Here is a 13,220-nt window from a genome sequence, read left to right as displayed (position 1 = left end):
AATTAATTTTAACAAGTTCTTTAATTAATAGAACAACTTAAAGGTACATCGGATCTGTAACAAATACAGGGGTTGAGAGATGCATTAAGATTAATCAGGCGGATATAGGTTAAGGGATTAAATTCGACATTTAACTACATTAATTGATACTTAGATTTTGTACAAAAGAAACTTTGTTGCTTGCAGAGACAGAGGCGTACCTCTGTCTTTATTAGACGGCCTCGATGGTCCAGCGATTTAAAACACCGCCTTACGCCTTCCGATGGTCGCGGGTTCGATTCCTCACACGGCACAAACATTTGTATTTACGAGTATAATTGTTTGTGTCGGTCCGGGTGTTTTCTATATATTATGTATTTATTTACGAAAAAAATCTATGTATTTGTATCAGTTATTTGGTACCCATAACACAAGCTTTAGCTAGCTTAACTTGGGTCTAGACGACATCGTGTGAATTGTCCTGAGTTTATTATTATGGCTGGTGCAAGGAGTGCTGGTGGTCACTCTATTCTCCTAAGATTGAATTTGAAAATGAATCTGTATTATTGTAAACATGTACAACATTTATTTAAAAAGAATACCAGCTGAGTTTCTTTTCAGTTCTTCTCATCTCGAAATCATTCCAAACGGACGGTAGATTTGACATATCATAAGTCTGTAATAGACTTACATGAATAAAGATATTTTGAATTTGAATATATCTTTTGAGGTAAAGGTGAGAAATCTCCCGTCAGTTCCACTTCTTACGAAGATAAGAAGAGATCTCGGGTAAGAAGTGGAATTGGCTGGAGTTTTCTACGTATATTATTTATGCATATATATGTATATATGTGTTTAAGTATTTATATCAGTTGTCTATTACCCGTTTGTCAGACCATTGCATGAATTGTCCTGGAATTTAGTTACCGAAAAAAAAATATACGGAACTTCAAAGATTATAGTTAAATGGTCCATATAATAATGAAGGAAACTCGTTGTTTAAATAGCGTCATTAATAGGGATTTACTGTATGATGGATGATAAAACTTTGTTTCCAAGTCCAGCGATCAGCGTTCATTCTGCTAATGTCCAAAAAAACATAATGTATAACTGGTAGTAGAACGAACAGAGCAGAAATTCTCTATAAAATCTATTACAAATTTATTGTAGTAACGGTAGATAATAATGTCGTAATAAAAAACAAAGTCGCTGTCGCTGTCTGTCCGTCCGTATGTATGCTTAAATCTTTAAAACTACGCAACGGATTCTGTAGCGGTTTATTTTAATAAATAGAATGATTCAAGAACGTTTATATATATAATATAATGTGTGCCCGTGCGAAGCCGGGGCGAGTAGCTGGTCTTAATATAAAATTCTCATGTCACAGGTTTCGTGTTTATACTCCTCCGAAAAGGCTTGACCGATTTTGATGAATTTTTATATGTATATTTAGTAGATCTGAGAATAGGTTTATAACTAATTTTTATACTCCTAAGTGTTAAGGGCGGCTCACCCAAAAGAAGTTTTGTTAATTTTTTGGTTAATTTTTTTTTATTTATGTATAGAAATAGAAATAGAAATAATCTTTATTCAAATAAACTCATTACAAGCACTTTTGAATAGTCATATTTTGATTCTACCACTCATTCGGAATGCAGATTCATCACAAGAAGAATGAGCAAGAAACTTGTGTGTTGCTCTTTTTAATAGATGTTTTTTTTTATATAAAGTATGTGGCATTAAAATACATACAACCCTAAATTTTTACCCTTCTATCACCAACCCCTATTTTTTTATAGCGGTTTTAATTTATATGGCAAAATAACGTTTGCCGGGTCAGCTAGTCTTAATATAGAATTCTCGTGTCACAGTTTTACTTGTCATACTTCTCCGGAACGGTTTAACCGATTCTGATGAATGTTAATATATATCTCTATAAGTTTGAAAATAGTTGTTATATATCAAAATTATATAAAAAAAATAAAGTAAGTCTAGTTAGGGAACTATAATTTATAAACAATTTATTTATGAATAAAAAATGTATGTATTTTTAATGCCGAATCACAAAAAAAGTAAAACAAATACCATAATTTTTCACCCTTCTATCACCAACCCCTATTCTTAATAGCGATATTAGTACTACAATTTATATAGTTTAGTTATACGTTTGCTGGGCCAGCTAGTAATGAAATAATATGTCAGAACAATTCACACAGCTCCATCTAATTCCCAAGCTAAGGAGAGCTTGTGTTATCGGTACATAACTGCTTGAAATACTTGAACACTCTTGTAAATACATACATAGAAAAAATCCAGACTTATAAATATAAATGTTTCAATGAAAACGTTAGTAAGTGTCAGTAATCGAACACACAACTGTCGGAAGTAAGACGGTGTTTTAAACCGCTAAACCAACGAGGTCTTTCCTCTTCAATACACAGATTGAGTAAAATAAAATGTGTTAGGAATCGTACCCACGACCATCGAAAGTAAGACGGTGTTCTAAACCACTAAACTCCTTTGCAATACACAGAGATTCAGTAAAATAAAATAATTATGACGTTTAAACATTTCAGGTCAAATGCACACTAATATATTTCAATTCAAAGCTCCAGCGTATACTTGCACGTCTGTTTTATATGCAACTCATTTAATTTTCCAAGCCGACATTTAATTTGTGTCTATTGCACTCATAATTAGATTTCATATAACGCTATGTGAGTATGGTTCGTATAAAAGTGATATATCATCATTACATTCATCACTTTAATTGTTTTACAATCATTATCATCATGTGATAATGACGTTAGTGGTCTAGCGGTTTATCTTATATATGAAATTCTCGTGTCACAGTTTTCGTTCCCATACTCCTCCGAAACGGCTCGACCGCTTCTCAGAAATTTTGTGAGCGTATTGAGTAGGTCTGAGAATCGGCCAACATCTATTTTTCATCCCCCTAAATATTAGGGGTAGTCCAACCCTAAATTTTATTTTTTTATTTTAAGTCAAATCAACGTTTGCCCGGACATCTAGTATATTATAATGTTTAAAATGTCACAGGTTGACAACACTGTATTTATATTAAATTTGGCAGTAGTGTTACTTCTAAATTCAATAATTTTATCATCATCATCATCATTATAATAATCCCGATTGTCTATTGGTTTAAAAATATCATAGGTTGGCGACACTGTATTTATATTAAATTTGGCAGTAGTGTTACTTCTAAATTCAATAATTTTATCATCATCATCATCATTATAATAATCCCGATTGTCTATTGGTTTAAAAATATCATAGGTTGGCGACACTGTATTTATATTAAATTTGGCAGTAGTGTTACTTCTAAATTCAATAGTTTTATCATCATCATCATCATTATAATAATCCCGATTGTCTATTGGTTTAAAAATATCATAGGTTGGCGACACTGTATTTATATTAAATTTGGCAGTAGTGTTACTTCTAAATTCAATAATTTTATCATCATCATCATCATCATTATAATAATCCCGATTGTCTATTGGTTTAAAAATATCATAGGTTGGCGACACTGTATTTATATTAAATTTGGCAGTAGTGTTACTTCTAAATTCAATAGTTTTATCATCATCATCATCATCATCATCATAATCCCGAATGTCTATTGGTTGAGCACGCCGTTTTACTTCCGATGAATTTAAATAATTTTTGTGATATTTAAAATATCAATTCAAAGCTCCCAGCGTATACTTGCACGTCTGTTTTATATGCAACTCATTTAATTTTCCAAGCCGACATTTAATTTGTGTCTATTGCACTCATAATTAGATTTCATACAAAGCTATGTGAGTATGGTTCGTATAAAAGTGATATATCATCATTACATTTATCACTTTAATTGTTTTACCATCATTATAATCATATGATAACTAGCTTACTGATTAAACACTATTCATGTTTAAAAATTAACTTTATTTCAATTCAAATGTACAATGTTCGGTTGCATTTTCACGACACTAAATCAACAACGGTTGCCTAGCAACGGTAACTAAGCAACAATAAAACTATAAGGCGCCACATAATGGCTTGTTTAAACACTTTCCGATTGCGGCTTCGCCCGCGTGGACTATAGGTTATCGCGCGATTAAATATCCGTGCCCAGTGTGCCAGTAGTGTGGTGTTATATAGCCTACACCTTCCTCTTAAGTAAGAATAAAATTATTTAAAAGAGCAACACGCAAGTTTCTTGCTCGTTCTTCTTGTGATGAGACAGCTTTCCGAATGAGCGGTAGATTAAAAAAATGTAATGACTATTCAAAAGTGCTTCAATGTAAGTTTATTTGAATAAATGATTTCTATTCTATTCTATTCTTAAGTGACTCTATCTATTATGTCTTTAAAAAAAAACATCGAAATCCGCGTAGTTTTTTAAGATCAAAACATACATAGGTACAGACAGACAATGTGATGCGAAATTCTTTTACACTTTACAGCGGCTTGCCAAGTCTTCTCACGTGTATTGAACAAAAATTTCAAAACCTGTAAAGTTTAACACACACACTTTTACACGTATACTCTTTGTCGCGTCGGGTTACAAAAACAGAAAATTTCCGACGTTTAATTTATGTCTATTGCACTCATTATTAGATTTTATACAACGCTATGTGAGTACGGTTCATATAGAAAGTGATTTATCATCATTACATTTATCACTTTAATTGTTTTACAATCATTATCATCATGTGATAATGACGTTAGTGGTCTAGCGGTTTACCACGCCGCTTTACTTCCGATGAACTTAAATATTTATTCATCATCATTGTTGTGGTGGGGTTCTTTTTTGTTGAGATGGTGAGTTTACTAATAAATAATATGTACGTTTGCAGAATAATTGTATTGTCTCTTTTTATAATTTTCTTTTTACAACAATGTCAATCTACATTTTGTATTTTGACAACTAAACTATTACTCGTAATATATTAAATAACAAATTAATAAGTAGGTCGTATATACTCGTAACAATCATCATCATCTGCTTCTTCCTTATCCCATTTATTTGTGGTCGTTGTATTGAACGCAACAGTTGACATACCAACATATCGTTTGGTACAATTCGAATATAACATCTTTTTATTACATTTTATACGTCTCCACTCGGTCCATTTTCCTCTGTTTCCAGGAATTTTCAGGCAATTCTACATGTATTCAATATGGCAGTTTTATTGAAGGACGATGTAGAGTGTTTCTCGTAAATGTAATTGTTTCAGACTATGCTTTAAATGATGAGGTGTCATACCATATTATTAAAACAGCATGTAAATATTAAGTAGAGGGTTTAGTCTACAATTAACACGGGTTAGCCAAATGTTTTTTTAAACAATAGTTTTTTTTTAAATTAGCATTGTTACTGGCAGCTTGTCTACCATTCTTTTTATAAACTTTATATTTTTTTATATCCATTTTTTATACGTCACTTTTGACTAAATATATATTGTTTTGTTACTTCTGGCTGTGAGCCCTTTTGGGAAGAATACACATTTTTACTAGTATTTGGTTTTTATTAAAATAGTAGTTGTGTTCCCGCTCTAGTAACAAGCATAATGAACTCATTTTTTCAAATAAACTAAAAGTGCGCAATTTCGTACTCCTTCGTCCGCGCAATATCCTTGAAAGGGGTACAAAACTTTATATTTACATATTAGTATGTAATAACTAGCTGTGTCCGTGGTTTCACCCGTATCAAATGTATAACCTATATATTATTCTGATATATAGCTATATTACTACGACGGCATAAGCCGAGCTTAAACCTCTGGTAGTCTTCAGACCATCGGACAAATATCGTATGCATCAAACAGAACTTAACCTTCAACCATATATACAGTTTAGAAATCCTGTGTTAATGTTTATTCATAAATCGAACAACTTTCTCAATAAAAAAATTAGAAAAACAACTGCTGCATAAGATTTATCGAGGGTTTTGAACGAATAAGGGCAGTTACAGTTTCAACGGATTAAAATACGGGGGAGCCCTGCCGTATGCCTGCACCTCTATTAACATCTGATATAAATGTAAAGGCAACAACAGAGTTAATAGTTTTATTTATTTACTAACTGAACCCGCGGTTTTACTCGCATGAAATTTATAGCCTACATTTTATTCTGATGTATAAGCTACTGTAAAGTTTCATCAAAATCCGTGCAGTAGTTTTTGTTTGAAAGAGTAACAAAAATTCATCCATAATCACAAACTTTCGCATTTTCAATTTTAGTCAGATACTAGCTGTACCCGCGGCTACATCCGCTTGATATTTACAGCCTATATGTTATTCTGATGTATAAGCTATATTACTGTAAAGTTTCATCAAAATCCGTTCAGTAGTTTTTGCGTGAAAGACTAACAAACATACATCCATACTCATAAACTTTCGCGTTTATAATATTAATAATAGGATAATATTTGCTGTATAAATATATATTATAATTATTATATACTACACTGTGAGAACTTCCCGTAAAAGTGGTAGGTCTGGCAACACTGACTCCATTAAATATAATCCTCGGTAATGATGGTGGGGCCTACAACGATCGCAGGGGACGTGACACGCTTCAAAATTCACCCTAATCAATAATATTCATCTGGTATCTATATAAATTAGATTCTAAGATGCTATGGCCTCGTTCCTGATTGTGACTTTAGTTGATACTGTGGCTGGAAGTAGTAGTATTGAAAATTAATGACCTGGGTGGTCTAATGGTTTACCCTGCCTTACATCCGATGGTTGCGGGTTCGATTCCTCGCACGTCACAAATATTCGTATTCATGAGTATGATTGTTTGTATCGGTCGTGGAGTTTTCTATGTATAATATGTATGTATTTACGAAAAATATATATATCTATGTATTTGTATCTAGTACCCATAATACAAGCTTTCACATAGGTCCATCTAGAATCAAGTTAAGCTAATATTGTGGGTACTAGACAACTGACATAAATACTTAAATATATGTTCATTTCGTAAATATACAATACAACATATACAATATACATACTCGTAGAAAACAACCAGACCGATACAAACAATTATACTCATGGATACAAATGTTTGTACTGAGCGAGTAATCGAACCAGCGACCATCGGAAGTGAGGCGGTGTACTAAACCGCTAGACCGCCGTGCCGAGACCGGTAAATAGTATATTTATACATATAAATAAAATTGGAGTGTCTGTTTGTAATATTGAAATAACCATTTTACTACATGCATATGAATATAAATACGGTACATACACCAAAATAACATTTTTTCCCTTTTGTCTGTTTGTCTGTTTGTTCCGGCTAATCTCTGAAATGGCTGGACCGATTTTGATGAGAGATTTTTAGCAGGTAGCTGATGTAATAAGGAGTAATATAGGCTACTTTTATTTTAGAAAAATAAAGTTAAATTCCATGCGGACGAAGTCGCGTCTTCAACTAGTCGAAAATAATTTTATGTAAGTATATCATATATGTATACACTATTTTTATACAAAGAATAGCGATGGTACAATGAATGCAACGATTTCATGGAAATTGCGGATTGATTAACTCGCATTCCAATCAAATAGATACAGATATGTAATATTTCATGTGTATTATTTCATAGAAATTGTCGAAATGAGCACGTTCGAATTGAAATTAATCAAACGATCGATTAATTACACTACATTACATTATATTACACTAGCTGTCCCGGCAAACGTTGTTTTGCCTTAAAACAAAAAAAATTTAAGGGTGGACTACCCCTAACATTTAGGGGGATGAAAAATAGATGTTGGCCGATTCTCAGACCTACTCAATACGCTCACAAAATTTCATGAGATTCGGTCAAGCCGTTTCGGAGGAGTATGGGAACGAAAACTGTGACACGAGAATTTTTATATATAAGATTACATTCAAACGCAAAATATCTTCATTCATGTAGGTCTATTACAGACTCTTATGATATGTCAACTCTACCGTCAGTCGGAATGATTTCGTGATGAGAAGAACTGATAAGAAACTCAGCTCGTATTCTTTTCAAAAAATATTTATTACATCACAATGTATATAATTATATGAGGCCGTATCATCATCATCATCATCATCTGCTTCTTCCTTATCCCATTTATTTGTGGTCGGCGTAATATGTTTTTCGCTTCCATTCATCCCTGTTCGCAGTCATCTCGTTATTTACTTCCTTTCTTACCATATCATCTTTCACACAGTCCATCCATCTCTTTTTCGGCCTTCCTCTGCCTTATAACCATCCACATTCATATGTAACACCTTTCTTAAAATATTATCCTCATTCCTACGCATTACATGTCCATACCATGAGGTCGTATATAACTGGCATATAATGTAATACTACTAAATGTATACTGCTTTATTTATATGACGATGATATGAACTTACAAGGATTGTTTAAAAGAGCAACACACGAGTTTCTTGCTTATTCTTCTTGGGATGAGACAGCTTTCCGAATAAGCGGTAGATTTAAAAAAAATGTTGGCTATTCAAAAGTGCTTAAATTAAGTTTATTTGAATAAATGATTTTCTATTCTATTCTATAAAAAAAATAAGTAGCAAACCAGACAGAAGAAAGCAAATACTTCTTTTGTTTTTGTAGAGGTTATATGTAAATACAAATTGAATAAAAATTCTTTATACTCATGGATACTATTTTATTACTAGAATCATTTACCATTTACTTACAGCAGAAATAGATAATACAAAATATTCTAAATATTTTGTAAAACGCTCCATGTATGAACCTCATTACCATCTTACTATCAGGTGAGTCGCGAGGTCGTATGCTATAAAAAAAAATATATGAAAGTAATTATTTATTGTGCCATATCTGACCATAGACTCACTTACTATATAGACAACTTAGAACACCTGGGGGGAAAGAGATTGTTAGTAATGTGGATTGATAACCCCATTGCTAGCAATGTAACATATCAGGTTGACCTCCACGCGGTTCCCCCTGGAAACCATCGTGTTAAATTCCTGGTGAATTTGTCACGTTGGGCTAATTGACCTGACCTCATGCTCATCTTATCATCCTCCACTGGTGCCCCGCCAGCGTAAACCGTTAGCGCAGGCGGGTGCACCATTCCATTATCATCCACAAAAAAAAAACCTAGAACACCTACTACAACTTTACAACACCTAAAGTAATTCTTCTTTCTTTTTTCCTTTTTTCTTACTTCACTCAAGCGAAGCCGGGGCGAGCGCTAGTCTACACTATAAATAAAATTGTAGTATCTGTTTGTAATATTGAAATAACCGTTTTTTACTACATGCATATATACGGTACATACACCAAAATAACTTTTACCATTTTTGCCTGTCTGTCTGTTTGTTTCGGCTAATCTCTGAAATGGCTGTACCAATTTTGATGGGACTTTCATTGGCAAGTAATTGTTGTAATAAGGAGTAACTTAGGCTACTTTTATTTTTTAGAAAAATTATATAAATCCCTCGCACACGAAGTCGCGGGTACAGCTAGTTATAAATAAATTGTAACACAAACTCTCGTAAACAAATAGTTAAATACACATTACAATACTGTAGAAGTTAAATTGGCAACCAATAACGATTAGAAAACTTTAAACTGAAACCAATCCCGCAAATTGCTGTAGCATTTAACGAAATATATTATCAGATAGTCGATTAACTTGCACGTCAACAAAACCGTGTGTGATCCCGAATGTTTAGTAAGAACACTTAAACTTAACTGGAATTAATGAACCGGTTAACCTCTGTCATGAATCAGGAGGATCGGGTCTGCTTTCCGAAGTAAATGGCAATTAAATTGAAGATACAATCTTAGCTTTTAGCATTTAAAATTAATTATTGAATGACAAGATATCTCTAAATATTAAAATACACATTCTAAATATCTTTATTCATGTAGGTCTATTACAGACTCTTATGATATGTCAAATCTACCATCAGTTCGGAATGATTTTGAGATGAGAAGAACTGACAAGAAACTCAGCTCGTAGTCTTTTCAAATGAATGTTATACATGTTTACAATAATACAGATTCATTTCAAATTTGGGAGAATAGTGTGACTACCAGTATATGCTATTGCAAAAGCAAATAGTCTAATGTGTTTGTAACTCGAACAGTCCTCACAAGCAGTACCCGTTCACGAGTATGATGATAAACCAGTCATCATAGCACTCAATCATAATAGAGGGAACACATTAATTTAATATAATGTATATCTGTATTAATATTATAAAGCTGAAGAGTTTGTACGCGCAAATCTCGGGAACTACTGGTTCAAATTGAAAGATTATTTTTGTGTTGAATGTCCATTTATCGAGGAAGGCTGTAAACTATATAACATTATGCTATGACCAATAGGAGCGGAGCTGCAATGAAAAATATTGCAAAAGGTAAAGGGATACAAAATGCAGACGAATCCAGTAAATAAAACAGCATGTAAAATGAACAGTTATTTATATTTATAAGTGGTTTAACTTATTCTAACAATTTATTTACAAATATTAACAATGTCTGTATGAGCGCCTTTATCACAAATAATTCTAATAGCTTTATTTACAACATGTTTTATAGTGATTTATTCACTGATCATATAAAATTAAAAATAAATATTTCACCTCTTTTTATAACGAGTAACTTATATAGATAGATAGATATATAGATAGAATATGCTTTATATGTAATGTACAGTGATGAATAAAACATAACTAATATTATAGAACATATGTTGAATTACAGTATATATTTATAATTATAATATTTTTTGTGATATTAGTGGTAATAATTTATGGTGTTTAAAAAAGTAAAACAGTTATATCTCACTAGCCTTAACCCGCGACTTCGTCTGCACAAACTCTCATCCCCTATTATACCCCTTTCCAAATTATTTTTGAGATAAAAATCATGGATTACACTTTAAAACATTATCGCACATACAAATGAATTGGTGTAATCTCTAATGACTCATAAAAATTAAATAATTTGACGGATAATTCCCATATAACTATTATTTCTACAATTTTGAACAATACATCAATAATAAACAATAAATATATTTCATTAAGAAATTATAAATAATATCAACATATGTTGAACTTTATTACATATCTGGCCCGTACTGTGAAAATTATCAAAAGTGGCTCCAAATGGTTCGTGTAAATATACACACGGTGCTGCTCGCCAGTTACTTGAAACTCGGCTTGACACGCTACGCGTGTCTAGATCTAGGTTTTATTTTTAATCGGTCACGTGACCGTGTGAGTTCTAATTAATATTATATTTTTCAAATTTCGAATATTATGTTCAAAATGTATATACAGTGGACCCGCGGTAATCCGGCCCCTGTCTAATCCGGCCCCCCTTGTAATCCGACATTGTCTATTATTTGTTATTGAATATTACTTTGACAATATACTTCAGAGTGCATATACATACATACATATATAACATAGAATCTTATCACTGGATCTGTAATTTGTCGGATTACAAGGTACTCTTTTGTAAAAAAATTCGGAATATAAGGGGTCTTAGGCAGTACTCTATAATCCGACAAATTCGATAGTCCGACACTGCCCTGCAAAATGATTGTCGGACTACCGGGGGTCCACTGTAATAAAAAAATAATACTGATAGTTTTCTTTCAGTTGATACACAATTAAAAAGATTTTAATTTATTTTCTATTTTGAATACTACATTCGAAATTTGAAATAGCTTTTTAGTGTTATCCTATGATACTATCACTGGATTGCAAATTACTGTTTTTTGTATTTCAAATACTAGATTCGAAATTCGAAACAGTTTTTAGTGTTATCATATCATACAGTGATAGTAAGGCGACCACGGAACGGAAGACGCAGCGTGGAAAGGCCTCCAGCAAGGTGGACCGACGATCTGGTCAAGATCGCTGGAAGACATTGGATGCGAGCAGCGCAGGACCGATCGTCGTGGAGATCTTTGGGGGAGGCCTATGTCCAGCAGTGGACGTCTTCCGGGCTGCGATGATGATGATGATGACAGTGATAGTATGATATGATAACCTATTTCTAATTACTGCCTATTAATAGTGACGACATATGAGAATTAAAAAATAAATTATGAAAAATGACCGAACTAAGAATCTGTGAGATGAATTTCTCGACGTCTATACATTATTATACAATATAAATTATATATTACAATAATAATATATATTATACAATATCTCCAATCATTTTTTATATATAAAAGTAGTCAAAATATGAATTTAGTTAATGACATATAAAAATCCATATTGATATATAACTTTTTTATTTCTAAGTTGGTATTTAGATCTACGTCTCTCCTGTTATTGTAGCTAATCATTATAATTATCGTCAAAGGACACAATTTCATATTTATCTGTACATAGTATAAAATGAAGTAGCTTAGTCTGTTCGCTTAGATCAGTGATTCCCAAAGTGGTCTATATCGACCCCCAGGGGTCTATGACAAACTGCAAGGGGTCTACGACAGAGGTCATCTTGTTGTTTTTATTTTACATTTTTAACACTAAACTTTACTACAGTTTGAAATTTACAGAAAATCAATATCATAAAAACCGAAAAATATGGCAAGGTGTCTACGGCACAAAAGAGTTTGGGAACCTCTGGCTTAGATCTTCCAAACTATGCAACGGATTTTAATGCTGTTTGTACCAATAGATAGAGTGATTCAAGAAGAAGGTTTATATGTATAATACATGTACATTCGTGTGAAGCCGGGGTTGGCCTAGTATATGATATAATATAACAATACAATAAGAAAATGAAATATAAATTATATAAGAAAATATATAACTATATGGAAATTTCGATTTTCAGTTGACAATGCGCATCGCCATTATTGAAATCGTAGACATTGACGGTAATATCGTACGATAGTATCGTGCGATAATGTCGTCCGACAATATCGTACGGTAAATTATAAAACTGCCCAAAGTTTACTTAAAAACTGAAACACAAGAAATAAGGACAAACTTGTTGTACCAAAAAAAAGACTACAAAATACAAAATCTATTGAGCAGGGACTGACATTGAAACTAATGATGTATAATCATTTCCCAAATGAATAAAGGATTTATCAATTTTAAATAACATATATTTCATATTGTTTTATTCACAAATGTAACAAATCTCGTTACACAATCGCAAGTCAATAGTAATTACATTTTTTTAAAGATTATAATTAAACTAATTGCGT

This window comes from Achroia grisella, unplaced genomic scaffold, assembly GCF_030625045.1.
Source record: "Achroia grisella isolate CSIRO2021 unplaced genomic scaffold, CSIRO_AGI_Agris_v1 utg149, whole genome shotgun sequence".
In the NCBI taxonomy this organism is placed as follows: domain Eukaryota; kingdom Metazoa; phylum Arthropoda; class Insecta; order Lepidoptera; family Pyralidae; genus Achroia; species Achroia grisella.
Note: the sequence above shows the minus strand (reverse complement) of the source record.